Consider the following 6,070-nt stretch of genomic DNA (forward strand, 5'->3'; position numbering starts at 1 on the left):
TTATTTTTAATTCAAATTTAATTGAATCTTCTGTATTTATATTTGCCACACTTGGTGACCCTACTGATAAATCATTTTATCAGGCTTCTCCAAAGTTACCTGTTTTGTGTTTTTCTTCCTTTACTTTTCCATCACTTTCTTCCTTTTTCTCCTTTGCTCAGTCAACACAGACTTTTTTACATACACTCCTGCTTCTAGTTTCTCAAAAGCCATTCTCATCTGGCATATGTATGTATATGTATCTGAAACTTTTCATACCATTCCCTTATTGTCTGCTCTTAAATCCTCCATTGCTTTCTATTTCTCTTGTGATAAAGTCGAAATTTCTCACCTTCATTTTCAGGCTCCTTCTTTACTGATTGCATGTTCCTCTTCAGTTTCATTCTCAATAAGTCTCAAAATTAATGTCACACTCCAAATGTCTTGAGAATTAACCATGTATATTGTATATTTTCATCACTCTTCCCAGGTTTCTTCTGTGTCTGCAATATCTTCTGTCTTCTCATCTGATTATCCTGTCAACCTCTGGTACAAATCTTATCTCTTGGATGCTTTCTTGTACTTTTAAGCCTTCTTGCAATTACCCTCCTACTGAACTTATCTGTAACAGTTACTTTAACACATGATTATAATTTGTACTTTTTTTTTTTTTTTTTTTTTTGAGACGGAGTCTCACTCTGCAGCCAGGCTAGAGTGCAGTGGCACGATCCCGGCTCACTGCAACCTCTGCCTCCCAGATTCAAGTGATTCTCCTGCCTCAGCCTCCTGAGTAGCTGGGACCACAGGTTTGTGCCACCACATCCAGCTAATTTTTGTATTTTTAGTAGAGACGGGGTTTCACCGTGTTGGCTAGGATGATCTCCATCTCTTGACCTTGTGATCCAGCTGCCTTGGCCTCCTAAAGTGCTGGGATTACAGGCATGAGCCACCACACCCGGCCTTGTACTTTATTTTTAAACAGTGTTATATTCTTTTTGTCTGCTTCATTAAAATAGTATTGTTGTTTTTGTTTTTAAGATCAAAGACTATGCCACACCTTTTTTTGAGTGCTGGTCAAACAGTGGGTGTCTTAATATGCTTAGGCTGCTATAACAAAATACACTTGACCAGATGACTTTTTTTTTTTTACAGTTCTGGGGGCTTTGAAGTCCAGGATTTGGGTCCTAACAAAAACCATTTTCCTGGTTTGCAAAAGGCCATCTTCTTGCTGTATTCTCACTTGACAGAGAGAGAGAGGTCATCTCTTTTGTTTCTCTTCTTATAAGGGCACTAATCTCATTTGTGAGAGCTTGACTTTCATGACATAATTACCTCCCAACCCTCCTCCCTCAATGCCATTACCTTGAGGATTAGGGTTCCAAAGTATAAATTTTGGGAGGACACATTTTGTCCACAGCAGCAGGCATTCAATAAGCATGTCTTCAACTGAATAGAAGATGATAAGGACCTCTTACTCTAAAGCGCATTGATTTCCATTGAGAAAGAAATGATAGAAGTAGTTTGGGGGAATATGGACCCAATCATACATCTGCTTTGAATATTCGCTGTGCTGGATGAAGTTTCAATTTGTTAACAATCTTAGGGGAGTTTAAGAGGGAAACCAAGTCATTATGCTTTCATCATGTAGCTTGTAGGGAAAAGAACCTATGATGCTCTGAGAGACAGCATTTTTGCTGAGTTCATTTAAGTACTTAGATATCTAAAGGCATATTCTCCTTTTCATGATTGCTCATCTTTGTACCATGTCAAGTTTGAATATCTGGGATATGTTGTATCATGGCCGTTGAAATAAGTCATTGTATTATATTTGGCACCAGATCAGTAGATGACAAAGTTTATACTTCATTGAAGGCATGACATTAGGAAAGTGGACATTTCAGTAATCATTCTGAACTTAGTATGAAGACAAATAATAAGACAGACACCTTTGATCTACTGACGGGGCCCAGACATGGCCTGGTATCTTTGGCTAGTACTATATCTCTAGAGTTTATATAAATCAATTTACAGGAACATTATTTATTTCTTTCTCTAAGACTATTTGCTAGAATGAGGTCAGAAAGAAAGATTAATATGACACCTAATACTGCAGCAAGAAGAAAACCATTTTACAATTAGGGTCAAATCTTAAAGAGGCAGGTTTTTTTGCTTTGCCAGAAAATATTAAATTTACAACCTCTCATTAATAATCCTGATCGATCCTGTTTAAGAGACCCAGCAGCAGTGCAGCAAAGTGACACAAGCAGAGACCTTGAGTGTTTGAAGTCCTGGGTTGACAATTCCCTTCAGAAACTTCAGTTTTGTCATCTGAGAATTAGAAAATGCCATGGGGTTTTATGGGAATTAAAACTGAAAGTAGGTGAGTAGTGGTGTTTCTCTAATAGGAGCTCCTTGATGAACGGGTGTGTCTGACTCCACACCTTCCCTTACCTAAGGAACCAAAGTTTAGGTCTATGTAGGAACTTGTACAGTACTTTTATATTTTAATGTTCTTTCAAGTGTTTTGCTCATGTTCTTTTTTAAAAAATCTGCCTATATAGGCAGAGCTTATATTATTCTCGCTATATTTTTTCAGAAAAAGCAACTGAGTCATAGAAGAATTGTGTGATACCATGGAAAGATGACTAAATAGGAATCACGGAAGTTTGATGAAATTTCCAACTTAGCCACTAACTATTCTATGACCTTGAGCACTCTAGTACTCTTATATTTAAAGTAAAAATGCTGAACTAGAAGTTCACTGTGTTTTCACATAACTCTGAAAGTCTGTAATGCAGCTTAGGCAGAGGCAAAATTATAACAGAATTTGGGTTTTTCTGGATGTTAAGTGGTATAGATTTTCTTGCTTGATCATATTGCTTCTTTTGCAGTTATTTGCAGCATTGATCTTTACATGAAGAAATCTAAATTTCTTTGCCCTTTAAAATTCAATTTAATTTAAAATTTAAATGTATGTGTCTTAGAGTAAATGTTGCTCAACCACCAATGATTTGTTGTAACTGCATGGGGGACACACATAAATCAAAAATGCATTTAGAGCCCTGTCCAAATTATAAATTCAATAACTTGGTTCAAATTATAAATCAAATGACTAGTGTGCAACTGTCAATCAATCAAAATAGATTAATAACCTCAACTGAAGTGATTTGATGAACTATAGACGTTATGGAAACTGCAAGATTTCAGCTCTAATTTGAAGTGCTCTTTACAGTGTTGGCAGAATGCTTCTACACACTGGAAAACAGGAATAGGGAAATTTACAGAACACATTCCGTGGGCTTTACTCTGGCAGTTTTTTTGGTCTCACAACTGCCCTCTTCAGAATGTAGTCTTATCGCCATTATCATCTTACAGATGAGGGACTGAAGATCAGAGAGGTGAAGTGGCTTGCCCCATGTCACATGCTGATAGAATACAGAGCAGGGGTCAAACCACCTGGGGAGTCTTTCTCCAGATACTGATCTTATAACAGCTGCATTATACTGTTTCTTATACAGTTCCCAGCAGAGGAGGGTGACTCATCAATAAAATTTCATAGTTAAATTATCTTCAGTTGCAAACCACATCTAATGGTTATAGAATATAAAGATTCTGAGAAATCTAAGGGATGTTGTTTTCATCTTTTTTTTAAATAGTAAAAAGGCAACTTGCATGATTCTTGCTTAAATGAATTATTTTAGCTTATCAGGGCTTTTCATTCCACTTGTCTGTTTTCCATCACTTAATAAAACTACAAGCTTGCTAAAGTTAGCAGAACTAGAAGCTTTGATTTCTTGTTTAATATTTATAATGAGCTGCCTGAACCACTTATCCTCTACCTGTAGCTTCTTCCTTCTGTAGATGCAAGAAATGCCTGGCCATGTTATGGGATTTTGTGAGGGTTATAAACAAAGGATTTCATGCCAATAACTCAGTTTTGTTTCCCATAGATAATACATGAGGTTTTAGTAATTGGATTTTATAAATTCATTTCAGATGGGTACCTACTGCAAGATAGCTTCTGTGCTAGGTATCTTCACAGGCATTATCTGATCTAAGTTTGAAAACAACACTGAGGAGGTGGTTCTTATTAGCATCAAGACGTCTTAAGTCATGAGCTCTATGGAGTTTCTTGGGAAATATAATGAACACGAATGGCCTGTCTGACAGAAACTTAGATGACTCTATTGACCTGATATTCCAACTTCTGAGAGTAGAAAAGGTAAAACCTCAAACTCTTACTTCCCAAAGGAAGTACGGTTTCACAAAAACTTACAAAAGTTAAGCCTCTCCACATTGCAGTAACTTTCAGCATTCTCCGTAATTCTCCGGCCTGTCAGGATTCTAAGGATCCTAATAACCGCAAGAGGATAGGCTATGTGCACCGGAGAGAAAAGAGAATGAGCTTGAAGCTTTTGCCTCACGCAGTACCCCCTACATTACATTTAGCAGTACTAGTGCTTTTATCGTTGTTTAGTAGTAGTAGTAGCAGCAGCTGCAGGAACAGCAGCATCAGCAGTAGTACTACTAAATCCTTGGGATATGTATTTCTAGCCAATAAGCCATGAACCCTTCAAGGTAGCCTGCACCCCTGAACTCAGGCTCATCTGCAGCTAACACTAACCACAGGCAAAATCAAGTAGCTACTGCTTGGCAAATAGAGGAAGTTTATCCCTGGTACAACAAGAGACCATGAAATGTGATGAAAGTAAAGAGAATATTGGTTATTATTAATAGTAAAGATTCATAGATGCCTTTACCTGTGGAAGACTTTCCCCAACTCCCTACTCAAGGTCATTACTATTCTTAATTTAATGCTAATAATTTCCTTGATTTTAAAAGTTTTTTTAGTTTTTTTTGTTTGTTTTAATTGTGGCAAATTGAAAATAGCATTAAATTTACCATCTAAACTATTTTTAAGTGTACAATTCAGTAATGTTATGAACATTCACATTGTTGCACAACCAAACTCCAAAACTCTTCTTGTCATGCAAAGCAAATTCTTTACACAATTTCCCCTCTCCTCAGCCCCTGGTAACTACCATTTAATTTTTTGTTTTTTATAAATTTGATTACTCTAACACCTCATATAAATAGAATTATACAGTATTTTTGTTTTTAAGACTGGCTTATTTCACTTAGTATAGGATTTTCAAGGTTTATATCCATGTTATACTACAGATCAAAATTTTCTTCCTTTTTAAAGCTGAATCATATTCTATTTTATGAATATATCCTATTTTGTTTACCCATTCATCTATCAATGAAAACTTGGGTTGCTTCTACATTTTGGCTATTATGAATAATGTCTCTGTGAACATAGGTAATAGATAATACCTTCCTTGAATTTATTTTTAATTTTATTGTGAACAAAAATATTTCTATACAGTGTATTATTTACTTTAACTTGTTATTGCAGAAAATTATATTCTGAGTTGCATCCATGCTTGCCAAAAAAACCTTATTTTCATTGTTAACTCGAATTGCACTATATAATGCCATCTATTCTACTGATGATGGACATTGGATTATTTCATTTATTTTCCTGCTAATATGAACGTGCTAATTTGAAAATTCTTCTTCTGCATCCTAATGTGTCTTCAACAGACTTGCTACTCAACAGTGACTAAAATATTAGAAACATCAGCATCACTTGCTACTCAACAGTGACTAAAATATTAGAAACATCAGCATCACTTTGAGTTTATTTAAAATTCAGAATACCAGGCCTCATCTGACCTCCAAATCAGAATATTTAATTTGTCAAGAACCCAGTGGAATTTGTAGGCATATTAAGGTTTGAGAAACCCTTCTGTAGAGCTGTCCTATCCTATGAGGTAGCCACTAGAAACGTATTCTATTGAGCTCTTAAATTGTGGCTATTCTGTATTGCAATATGCTGTAAATATAAATTATATAATAGATTTCAATGACAATATAAAAATGTAAAATATCTCAATAATTTTTACATTGATAGCATATCAATATGGTAATCTTTTATAAATATTGGGTTAAAGTGTTTATTTAATTTTATCAGTTTATTTTTCCTTTCATAATATTATTGCCAGAAAATTTTTAATTACATATAAGG

Source organism: Pongo pygmaeus, chromosome 6 (genome assembly GCF_028885625.2).
Source record: "Pongo pygmaeus isolate AG05252 chromosome 6, NHGRI_mPonPyg2-v2.0_pri, whole genome shotgun sequence".
Taxonomy (NCBI): Eukaryota; Metazoa; Chordata; class Mammalia; order Primates; family Hominidae; genus Pongo; species Pongo pygmaeus.